We start from the raw sequence: 12,899 nt of genomic DNA, 5'->3' as shown, positions 1-12,899 counted from the left end.
CAAGGTTGTCAGTGGGTCTTCAACCCTCCTCATTCGTCCACACATGGGTGGTTCTTGGGAGAAGGTTAATTGGGATAGCTGTAGAATCTTAGAGAATGTTAAGGACAGTCATATTTTACACAGATGTGTTGGTACCCCATGGCGAGTTATAGCTATAACATCAATACACCGCAACTTGTTCCATTGTATTCTATACTGAATGACTGATATGTCAAAGTTCACAAAAGCTAATTTAAATCTTATCCATATGATTACACACATTTTCAATTTTACTACTCGTGAAAACAGTGATGTTTGGGACTATACATTTAACCGATTTACTGATTCATAAAATAACTTCTGACCACAGAAATAGCAGAAAGTGTGTGGATACTTCAATCAGACTGCTTTAGGCCTAACTCGTATAGCATTGTGTTTTTAAGATGAAATGTTTTGAGACTGACGAAGGAGGAAATTAAAGCCCAAGGACAATGAGTACAATGAGTGTTTAATAATATGAAAATTTATACTGTCCAATATTTCGCCTTTTTAACGATTGGTAGCAGAACAGTACAGACACATTGTCAACTGAATTATCTGACTTTGGATAAGATAAAGCTTCCGAAGTAAAACTACTTAGAAAAGCATAAGAATGTCTTTGCATCAATCAGTAACTATCTAAAAACTAAAAAAATGGGACTTCCCATTGCGGTAAAGTTATATACTGTCAGAAATTGCGGACTGAAAAGGAATGCCAAAAGTGAAGCGTGGAAATAGGATATTATGACGAAAGAGACTAAAATGATAGAATATCCTCGATGGGCAGTAAGACATCTTGATGCCTTCAAACTTTCTAACACACCGGGATTAAAGGCATCCCTTCAATCAGTCCGTTCATGACCCGCAATCCTATTATATGAGAGCCAAGCGGTAAGCGGACATATTACGTGCTGTTGCCGCTTCTACGCTCTGTCTAGAGTAGCGCTTGCCTTTGGCTCTTTTCGCTTATTTTATTCCTAAGGTGGAATTCTTTCCGGTCTTTTCGTTATTTTCCGGTAAACGTGCCACGCCATTTGCTTGATGATTCAAGCTCTTTATTTTGCAAATACTTAGGTCCATTATTGCCCCACATGGTGTAAGTTTGGTCTAGTTTATTGCATATTTATATGATTTATCCGATACATGTACACTTTTAAGCTGAGCGCCTATTTTATACAAGAAAACTTGTCTCGTAGCTGAATGTAGTCATTCTCCACCCACTTTCGAACATTGAAAAATTATCAAGTTTATTCTAAGCAGTATATATATGAAATTAGGTTAACTTTTGATACTTTCTAGCGTTTGCTTAACATCTTCATGTAATGTTCAGTGTGTATTTTCTTTTTACTTAAATGATAAATTATGAAAATGTAAAGTTACTACATGCAGATCTATTGTTCGACTAATTAAACATAGATTTTTGAATAGATTTTTGTGGAAGCATGTCATGTTATTTACAACCTGCTTTGTATGTTACAGGTTCTTACCGTATGTGCATGGACATTATATATGGGAAAATAAACATGAAAAACCAATGCTGTGACACTCTTTGGTTATACTAGCTGTATTTCAGACAGCATATACCCAGTTCCTGACCGAAGAAACTAACGACGTCGCGTCAAAACCGACGCAAGGAGTTCATTTTAAGATCGGGTCGGGCAGACGAGAAACATCCTTATTTTGGTATATTCATTGAAGAATGGAGTGCAGCAAATATGAGAGTTCTAAATCATCTCCTGGCTTCCGGACAGTTAAAACGTGATGACAAAGATTATTACCATGCATATACCACACAGTTTTTGGAATATGCAAAGAACTACGAATGGAACAGTATTCTGAATTTCGATTTTAATTATCGTGAACTTCAAGCCGAGCATGGATTAAGATGGGGTACGTTCTCTCCGCACATGGAAATGCAATCTGAATGGTCTACATACCGACCAATCGAAAGACAGACAGACCAACATCTGCAAACAATAAACCCCTCCATCTTGGAAGGGAAGCATAATTAAAGATGGGGTATGATAATAACTACACTCACTGGTTTCTGGTATATCCCAATGCCAACCAACACTTACAAATTAATCTAACCCTTATCCTGCCAAATTTCTACAATTAACTTTTCCATCTATCAATTTGGTCAGTACCATTATTGTTCAAAGGGGTGCATAAAAAGAAAAACAAAAGGGCCAAGATGGCCCTATATATAAAACAACTGTGGCCTCTAGAGTGTTCACAAGCTTTTCCTTTGATATGACCTAGTTTTTGATCCCATATGACCCAGATTCGAACTTGGCATAAAGGTTATCAAAACAAACATTCTGACTAATTCTCATGAGTTTCAAACTTAAATTGTGGTGTCTGAAGTGTTGAAAAGATTTTTTCCTTTTGATCTGGCCTAGTGACCAAATTTTGACCCAACATGACCCTGATTCAAACTTGACCTAGAAATAATCAAGCATAACTTTAAGTTTCATAAGCAAGGGGTCGCAACTGTGGCCTCTAGTGTGTTTACAAGCTTTTCCTTTGATTTGACCAGGTTACCTAGTTTTTAATCCAACCTGATCCAGTTCCAAACATGACCTAGAGATCACCAAGAGTAACATTTCACCAAGAGTAACATTTACAAAGATTGGGTCACAAATGTGGTCTCTGGAGTGTTCACACGCTTTAAATTGATCTGACCTACTGACCTAGTTTTGACCCAACCTGACCCAGAGATCATCAATACTAACATTCTGACCAAGTTTTTTTTTTTTGGTTCGATTTAACGTCGCACCGATACATGATAGGTCATATGGCCACTTTCCAGCTTTAATGGTGGAGGAAGACCCCAGGTGCCCCTCCGTGCATTATTTCATCACGAGCGGGAAACTGGGTAGAACCACCGACCTTCCGTAAGCCAGTTGGATGACTTCCTCACATGAAGAATTCAACGCCCCGAGTGAGGCTCGAACCCACATTGATGAGGGGCAAGTGATTTGAAGTCAAAGACCTTAACCACTCGGCCACGGAGGCCCCTCTGACCAAGTTTCATAAAGATTGGGGCACAAATGTGGTCTCTAGAGTGTTCACAAGCTTTTCCTTTGATCTCAGATACTGACCTAGTTTTTTGTCCCCACATGACCCAGTTTCCAACTTGACCTAGAGATCATCAAGACTAACACTCTGACCAAGTTTCATAAAGACTGGGTCACAAATGTGGCCTCTAGAGTGTTCGCAAGGCATATGTTGACACATGACGCATGACGGCCGACTGACGAAGACGGATGCCGGACAATGATCGGTCACAACAGCTCACCTTGAACACTTTGTGCTTTGGTGAGCTAAAAAAAAGATTTTAAAAAATCTCTAGCAAAAACAAATCAGATCACAAACATTTTCCTTCTGAAACATCAAGATCTCTATCATGTTGGAACTTCAACATCTTAAAGAACTCTATAATTCACTACTAAAAGTATTGTAAAAAGTGTGGAAGTGCCACAAATTTTTATGTCCAAGTAAAAAATAAATTCGTAGTATTATAACGTTAATAAAGCTACAACTAGGTAACTCGAGCTATTTTCTGTAAAACAGTAGGATCTCGCACTGAAACTTTAGCATATACTGTGGTTGCTGCATATCTATAGAAACATAGATTTTAAAACAACATGTCTCACTATGGCTTTAGGTACAACATGACCGATTGCACTTAATGAATAGTTATGGCCGATGTTAGAGTTTAGGACCTTTGACCTTCGAGCTGGGTCTTGCGTGCGACACATTGTCTTACTGTGTCACACATTCATGCATAGTTATTTAAAATCCATGCATGAATGACAAAGATTGGTCCGGACATGCCCATCATGCACTATCATGAAAATGATCTTTAACGTCTAAAAGTGACCTTGACCTTTGAGCTACGACCTGGGTCTTGCGTGTGACAGTCGTCTTATTGTGGTACACATTCATGCCAAGTTATTTGAAAATCCATCCATCGATGACAAAGATATGGACTGGACACGCCCATCAATGCACTATCCTTTAACGTCTAAGTGTGACCTTGACCTTTGAGCTACGGACCTGGGTCTTGCGCACTGCACGTCGTCTTACTGTGGTTCACATTCATGCATAGTTATTTGAAAATCCATCCATCAATGACAAAGATATGGACCGGACACGCCCATCAATGCACTATCCTTTAACGTCTAAGTGTGACCTTGACCTTTGAGCTACGGACCTGGGTCTTGCGCACTGCACGTCGTCTTACTGTGGTACACATTCATGCCAAGTTATTTGAAAATCCATCCATCGATGACAAAGATATGGACCGGACACGAAAATTGCGGACAGACTGACAGACCGACAGACTGACAGACCGACAGACAGACAGACGGTTCAAAAACTATATGCCTCCCTTCGGGGGCATAAAAACATTGTTGCAACTTTTATTATTCTAGGCTTTTTAGTGGGTTACTAACCATGGTAACCAATATACAAACAAAAATTCTCTCCATGAATTAAATGCACAACATCGAGAGTGTTTGCTTTAATATATCCAACAACTGTTCATTCAAAAATTTAACAAAAGGGCCGTGAAGGCCCTGTATCTCTCACCTGATCTTTTGACCTAAAGATCCTCAAGATTAACATTCTATCCAAGTTTCATTAAGGATATGGACATAAATGTGGCCTCTAAAGTGTTAACTAGCTTTTCCTTTGATTTGGGCGGTTGACCTTGTTTCTGACCACACGTGACCCAGATTTAAACATCACCTAAATATTGAAAAGATTAACATTCTGACCAAGATTCATGGACATAAATATGACCTCGAAAGTGTTAACTAGGTTTTCCTTTGACTTGACCCGCTGACCTAGTTTTGACACACGTGACCCAGATTCAATCATGAAAGATTAACATTCTGACCAAGATTCACGAAGATACTGTCATAAATGTGGCCTCTAGAGTGTGAACAAGCTTTTCCTTTGATTTGACCTAGTAACCTAGTTTTTGACCCCACCTAACCAAGATTTGATTGTGACCTATAAATCATCAAGATTAACATTCTGATTAAGTTTCATTATGATATGGTCATAAATGTGGCCTCTACAGTGTTAACTAGCTTTTCTTGTGATTTGACCTGGTGACCTGGTTTATTCTAAATGGTCCAGATTCAAACAAGACCTTGAAATCATCAAGATTAACATTCTGGCCAAGTTTCATCACGATGCAGTCATAGATGTGGCCTCTGCAGTGTTAAGAACCTTTTCCTTTGATCTGACATGGTCTCCTGTTTTTAACCCCAAGATAACCCAATATCGCACTCGTCCAAGATTTAATTCATTGACGTAACATTCTGACAAAGTTTAATTAAGATTAGGCCACAATTGTTACCTCTAGAGTGTTAACAAGTTTTTCCGTTGATTCGACCTAGTGACCTTATTTTAGTACCCCAGATGACCTACTGTGGAACTCGTACACAAGACTTTATTGAGGATAACATTCTGACTAAGTTTCATTTAAACTGGACCAAAAATGTGACCTCTAGAGTGTTAGCAAGCTTTTCCTTTGATTTGACCTGGTGACCTTGTTTTTGACCCCAGATGACCAAACTTGTCCAAGATTTTATTGAAGGTAACATTCTGACCAAGTTTCATTAACATTAGGCCAAAATTGTAACCTCCAGAGTGTTATCAAGGTTTTCCTTTGACTTGACCTGGTGACCTAGTTTTTGATCCCAGATGACCCAATATCAAACTTGTCCAAGATTTCATTGAGAGTAACAATTTTCATTAAGATTGGGCCAAAATTGTGATCTCTAGAGTGTAAACTTTTTTTAGAGACGCCGACGGACGATGGACAAAGGGCGATCACAAAAGCTCACCTTTGAGCACTTCGTGCTCAGGTGAGCTCAAAACTACAGATTTCTAATTAGGTACCTCCTGACAAATTTTGATTTTGACACTGATGTAACAAGCTTTGTATATATCTTAATTAACTAGAGCTATCACTAAAGGTGATGAATGTACCCCCCGCATGCACTGGCACAGTACATTGCAATTTGACGCACACAAGATTGCATAATTATGTGGACTGTATGTTTATAGACTGTATGTATACAATATAGAAACAAAAAACAAAGTCCCAGAATATTTATCTAAAAGAATGTAACATGCACCATGCATAACTAGGGTTGGTACTGATCACTTGTGTGAAGTTTCATTAAATTGTGTGTAAGGGTTTGGTAGATTAGGCACGCACAAGATTGCATATGCAGACTGTATGTACATAGTATGTTAACAAGAAACAAAGTCCCATAACTATGCAATTTTTGTCGCTGAAAGAACCTAACATGCCCCATGCACAACTACTGTTGTTACTGATCACTTGTGTGAAGTTTCATTAAATTGTGTCAAGGGGATGAGGAGAGATGGTGCGCACAAGATTGTGTCTATGTATATAGTATAGTAACAAAAAAACAGTCCCATAACTCTGCAATTTTTAATCTCTGAAAGAACCTAACATGCCCCGTGCACAACTACTTTTGTTACTGATCACTTGTGTGAAGTTTCATTAAATTGTGTCAATGGGGTGAGGAGAGATGGTGCACACAAGATTGTGTCTATGTATATAGTATAGTAACAAAAAACAAAGTCCCACAACTCTGCTTTTTTTTTTCTAAAAGAACCTAACATGCCCCATGCACAACTACTGTTGGTACTGAACACATGTGTGAAGTTTCATTAAATTCTGTCAAGGGGATAAGGAGAGATGGTGCGCACAAGGCTGCTTCTACGGACAGACAGACAGACAACCTGAAACCAGTATACTTCCCCCCCCCCCCCGCCTCTTACAACTTTGTTGTCGGGGGGTTCAATAAAGCCACTGATAACACATGGAATATATATTGGCTGTTCCATGATAAAACTGGTATTTGTCAGGAAAAAATCGCAATTAAGACAGCAAAATCTTTTATGATAACAATTATTCTTTTAGCCTTTAGATCTTAAACAGATTTCAAGAATTACAATGGTTTTAGGTAAGTCTCTGGACACATTTAGACAAATGACATCAAAAACCTGAAATCAGTATGGAGCCGTCATACATTGTCTGTATATTTCATATCATTTATATTTCACATCATTTTTGCTACACATTAAGCCATACCAAAATGATTTGTCGTTCAATGTAAATACCGCATAATAATTTCATACCCAAGAAAAAAAAATGAATTAACCCGCTTGTACGTACATAAAAATCTCTGATCTTTTTCTGATTACGAGGTCCGGAATGATAACGGCAAAACAGGATTTACCGCTGTTTTAATGCGTCAAAGTGACAATGATTGGAATTCGCGGGTCCATAATATATGTAGCTGATGACCCAAACTAAAAAAGTCAGGAATTATGGTGTTGTTCATCATTTGTTTTAAATCTTGAGTGTCTGTGCTAATGTGCCACACACTTTGTTTGGATTTAACGTCGCACCGACACAATTATAGGTCATATGGCGACTTTCCAGCTTTAATGGTGGAGGAAGACCCCAGGTGCCCTTCCGTGCATTACTTCATCACGAGCGGGCACCTGGGTAGAACTACCGACCTTCCGTAAGCCAGCTGGATGGCTTCCCCACATGAAGAATTAAACGCCCAAAGTGAGGCTCAATCCCACATCGATGAGGGGCAAGTGATTTGAATTCAGCGACCTTAACCACTCGGCCACAGTCTAAATCTCTAGGTCAATCAAAGCGCAACGAATAACACTTTTAAGGGTGGTCATATTGGGATCATTCTTTGTCCGATTATCATCATTTTTGACTGAAATGATTTATGTAGAAAAATCAAAATTAAAAATAAGACACTCATCTCTTAAGTCATTATAAACGCAAAATAAAAAGTGATTCTGTGAGTTTTGGCAAGAATTTATTTGCAAATTCATTCATGTAGTCTTTAAAACATACAGAGAAGCTATAAACTGTGTTAGTCACACTGTAAATGATTAATTTCTCTGTTATTTCAAAAGAAATGTTAACTTCATGTATAACCATAACCGCCTTCTCAAGGGTCCGAGCTGGGATTTTTTTTTTTTAAAAAAACACTCGCTCCATGTAAAGTCTACCTGCCCCTGAAAAAACCAAAATTGAGAAAAAAAATAAAATAGAAATTTCGCTCACTATATCCTTTTTTGAAAATTTTCTTAAGAACTATTAATCAATATGGTATGGCCTTGTGCAAATCCATCACTTGATATCATACCTATAAATACTCCAAAGTTTTTACAAAAAAATAATTCAACCAAGCATTTTTGGTTCCATCACATACCATTTGCAACAAAACACCTGAAGGATGTTCTGGAATTTCAGCTGTTATGACCAGACATTTATTTTAAGATATGGTAGAAACTGGTTTGTCTTAGATATTAATATACTTAAATGAATTTCTACTAGTTTCTAAGTTTCTGCATGAACAAAACAAAATAAAAGAGTTTCCAGTAATTCAAACTACTTTTGATGCAATAATTATAAGGTCACCAGTACAGGTATTCACAAATGTCATGGAAAGGCCTGTACATATTCTTGCCATTTCTTCTCAACTTATCTTTCAACTGGAAACACTAGTTTGTACTTGTCACTTTTATCTTGCTGCTTGTGAAAACATTACATCTGGTGTTCTCTTCTTGAAAGATAATTTGACAACTAACTATATATCTACAAACTTACCTCTTCAGCTTAAACTTAAAGGTGTGTCTTCAGGGCTATCTTTTAACACTTACTTGTTTCTTTGTATTTCCAAACCAAATGAAGTTACTTTCACGCAAACTTTAGAAAAACACAGTAAACCAAAATGTCAAACTTGCTGTCCCACTTCATCAAGAATCTGTTCATCACATAACAATGAATCTACAATTACTCCGACATTCCAATTCCCCTTGTGTTTCTTGCATGTTCCACTTTAAACCTATGTTCAGTATATCAAGACAAAATGAATTCTTCAATGCATTTTAGAGTTCTTTCTGTTCTTCATTTATATATTTCTGCTTCTTGCTAATAACTGGTAATGCTAATGTCTTCTATCTTTTTTCTGACAACGAATAACACAGCATATACAATCAATACCGTCATCTGTCTGAAAATATGTTTGTTGTATGCAATTTTTTTGCCACTTTTGGAAGAGGTCTGGTACCAGCTGAACTGGGAAGAATTGCGGCATTGGCCTGTTCATACTGAATATAAAATTGCAAGCAATCATTAATATCTGCAAACTTAAAATTTCTGTTGCATGTACAAGTCAATACCAAACCACTAGACAATTTGACAAGTTTTCTTTGTCTTTTTTTGCTTGGGAAAAAACTTGCTGCTTTTAGAATTTGGAAAAGGTCCTTTTAAGGGTACTTTATAGAGAAGGCAAAATCGCTGGTTCTTGCACAGTTCTTTTTTCTGAAACTCAATCAGCAAAAGCTGGTATTTGTACAACCACTGTTTTTCCCCGAGATGAATACTTTGTGTGTGGCCGTTCTTGCTTATATCGTAATTTTTTCTGGTAGTGAATCCTTGATCTGTTTTGTTTTGCTTTTGCTTTAATACTGTTTTCAAGTGTTGATCCTTGAAGTCTTAAAAGTTCTGTTTTCACTTTCCCGTTTTTCTAGAGTTGAACCCGTTTATTTGTGAAACTTCTGTTTGTGCTTTACTATTCTTTTTCTGAGTTGAATCCATCATCTGTGAAAGTTCTGTTCTTCCATTACCACTATCATACCATTAAACCCATCATACAGGAATGTTTTGTTCTTGTGAAACTATTGTTTTTCCAGATTTGATGAATACATCCCTTGTGAAAGTTTTATTATATTACAATGATTGTTTACACTGAGTTGAATCCTATATCTGCACAATCTTCTTGTTGTTTATCCAATGTCTTCTCCAAATGTTGAATTGTCTGCGAAGTATATAAATGTACACCTTATATTTACTCTTGCAATTAACACTCAAATCTTGTATAAGAAGAGGTGGAAGTAAAATTTTAAGATTTTTATTTTTTGTGTGTGTGTGGGTGTGCCTGCATGTGTGCATATGTGTGTAAAGACAGGGGGATGTAATATGGCAGCGGGTTGGATGTAAGGGAGTTTTGGGACAGCAGGGGTAATGGAATACTATGGCACAAGAAACTGTAAGTAATTCTCCTTTGGAGAGGATGGGAGGTTAAGCAATGTGGATTGTTTCACTCCTCAAATCACTTCATTACATCCCACATTTATTCAAGTTTTAAGTAAATACCTTTAATAGTTTTAGAAAGTTTGTGTTCCAGACACAAAATAAAAAGGACAGATTCGAACTCAGTTTGATACCTAGATGTTTGACCTAAAGACCATGTTCATGGGCTCTGCACATTGTTTCATTGCCATCTACCTACATGCGAAGTTCAAAGTCAATAAATAGAATGGTTAAAAGTTCTGCTCTGGACACAAAGTATGACAAACAGATTTGGTTGTTAACTGGACCTACCAACCTAGTTTATGTGCTTGAATACAAAGGCAAAACAATATAAAAAGAGATGTTCTTAAATTTCTTTTTGGTGACAGGTAGGGTGAGGATAATTTGGATTCATAAGTTCTTCACATCACCTTATCACCATATGAGCCACACCATGGGCTCCATACACATTTAATATAAGACTCACATTTTACACGTGAGCTCCATTTGAGGCCTTTACCTTTGATCTACTGGATTTGCTCATGTGCACTGCAAAATATCTCATTGCAACCTACCAATATGACAGGTTTAAAATTAATATCTTGAATGGTTTTGTGAGTTATGGTTCCTTACGAAATGTAAAGTTTCATATCAATATGTGCGTTAGTTTTGGAGGGGGCATACTTTGTCAAAATACATGTCAGAGTTATGGAACTTGATCCTGTAAAGTTGGTTACTGATCTAGAAAAAGAAAAAAAGAAGTTTCATAGCTACATGCCTTTAAATGATAGCTATAATAATGAATTTGCATGCAGAACTTTAACTAAGGTGAGACGCCGAGGCCTGACACCAACACCAGGGTGAGCAGAATAGCTCTACTGTTCTTTGAATAGTCAAGCTAACAAGAGGGCCAAGATGGCCCTAGGTCGCTCACCTGAGAAACACACCATAACAGTGTAAGCTTGTTTGACCTATTGATTTCATGGAAACAAATATTCTGGCCAATTTTTATTAAGACTGGACCAAAAGTGTGGCCTCTTGAGTTTAAATAAGTATTTCCTTAAATATATTTTGATGACCTAGTTTTTGACCCAACATGACCCATATTCAAACTTTACCTAGATTATATCAAGGCAATCAATCTGACCAAATTTCATACAGATCAATTGAAAAATACAGTCTATATCTCATACGCAAGGTTTTTCTTTGATTGGCCTAGTGACCTACTTTTTAATTAGATCACCCATATTCAAACTTGACCTTAATTTCATCAAGGCAATCATTCTGACATAACCTTATGAAGATCAATTGAAAAATACAGCCTCTATCGCATAAACCAAGTTTTTCTTTGATTTGACCTTTTAACTTAGTTTTTTACCCAGATGGCTTATATTCAAACTTGACCTAGATTTTATCAAGGCAATCATTGCGACCAAATTTCATGAAGATAAATTGAACAAAAGGGCCATAAAGGCCCTGTATCGCTCACCTGACCTATTGGCCTTAATATCATTAAGATGGTTTCATTAAGATATGGTCATAAGTGTGGTCTCTAAAGCTATAACTAACTTTTCTTTGATTTGAGTCGGTGACCTACTTTTTGATCCACATGACCCAGATTGGAACATGACCTAAAGATCATCAAGATTAACATTCTGACTAAGTTTCATGAAGATACAGTCAAATATGTGGCATCTAGCGTGTTTTCCTTTGATTTGACCTGGTGACCTACTTCTTGACCCCACCTGACCCAAATTTGAACTTGACCTACAGATCATCAAAATTAACATTCTGACCAAGTTTCATGAAGATACAGTCATAAATGTGGCCTCTTAGTAGAGTGTTAACAAGCTTTAACTAACAAGCTTTAACTTTGATTTGACCCGGTGACCTAGTTTTTGACCCCAGATGACCCAATATTAAACTTATCCAAGATTTTATTGAGGGTAACATTCTGACCATGTTTCATCAAGATTGGACCAAAAATATGACCTCTAGAGTGTTAACAAGTTTTTCTTATGATTTGACCTGGTGACCTAGTTTTTGACCCAAGATCGAACTCTTCCAAGATTTTATTTAGGGTAACATTCAGAATTTCTGACCAAGTTTCATCAAGACTGGGCTGAAATTGTGACTTCTAGAGTGTTAACAATCAAATTGTTGACGATGGAAGGACGACGGACGAGGGACACAGGGTGATCACAAAAGCTCAACTTGAGCACTTCGTGCTCAGGTGAGCTAAAACTACAGTCTCTGTCGCATACACAAGATTTTTCTCTAGTTTCCCTAGTTTTTGACCCCAGATGACCAATATTCTAGAGTAATCATTAAATCAAGTTAATACCCCTGAGACCACTTTGATACATTGAATAAAACTGTTGTGATCATGACATCTGACCAAGTTTTACCCTGACCTTGCACCTAACGACCTGAATTTTAGCTCTGTATGTTATCTTGATGTTAACAGCTGATGCTAGTTTGACAATAACCTTGGACCCAGTGACCTTAGATCTGCACTCTGCATATTATCTAGATAATGTAAATGATCAGTCTTTATTAAATTCAATCTAGCAGGTCATAAATTCAAGCTATCTGATCTCTGGCTTCTAAATGTGACCATGACCTTGGATTTAATGATTCTGTCATGTTCTCTGTACCTCCTCTCCAGAGGTAAACAAACTGATGCTATGTCTATGACAAGAGGGCCACAGTGGCC

At 37.3% G+C, this 12,899-nt stretch overlaps 1 long non-coding RNA gene across 3 annotated transcripts in view; it reads right to left on the bottom strand.

Moving 5' to 3' along the window:
* Positions 1 to 3,899: 3,899 nt before the first annotated feature.
* LOC123540495 (uncharacterized) overlaps positions 3,900 to 12,899 on the bottom strand; it is a 32,905-nt gene continuing 23,905 nt past the window's right edge. Inside the window, exons 4-5 of one of the 3 annotated variants that reach the window (XR_008367872.1) lie at positions 4,238 to 9,929; positions 3,900 to 3,924 (exon numbers count right to left, since the gene is read on the bottom strand). This is a non-coding gene — a long non-coding RNA (uncharacterized LOC123540495). The other 2 variants (XR_008367873.1, XR_006684195.2) reach the window with 2 other exon arrangements.

The sequence above is a fragment of the Mercenaria mercenaria genome, chromosome 16 (assembly GCF_021730395.1).
Source record: "Mercenaria mercenaria strain notata chromosome 16, MADL_Memer_1, whole genome shotgun sequence".
NCBI lineage: Eukaryota > Metazoa > Mollusca > Bivalvia > Venerida > Veneridae > Mercenaria > Mercenaria mercenaria.
The sequence above is the reverse complement of the archived record's forward strand: the minus strand, read 5'-3'. Positions and strand labels throughout refer to the sequence as shown.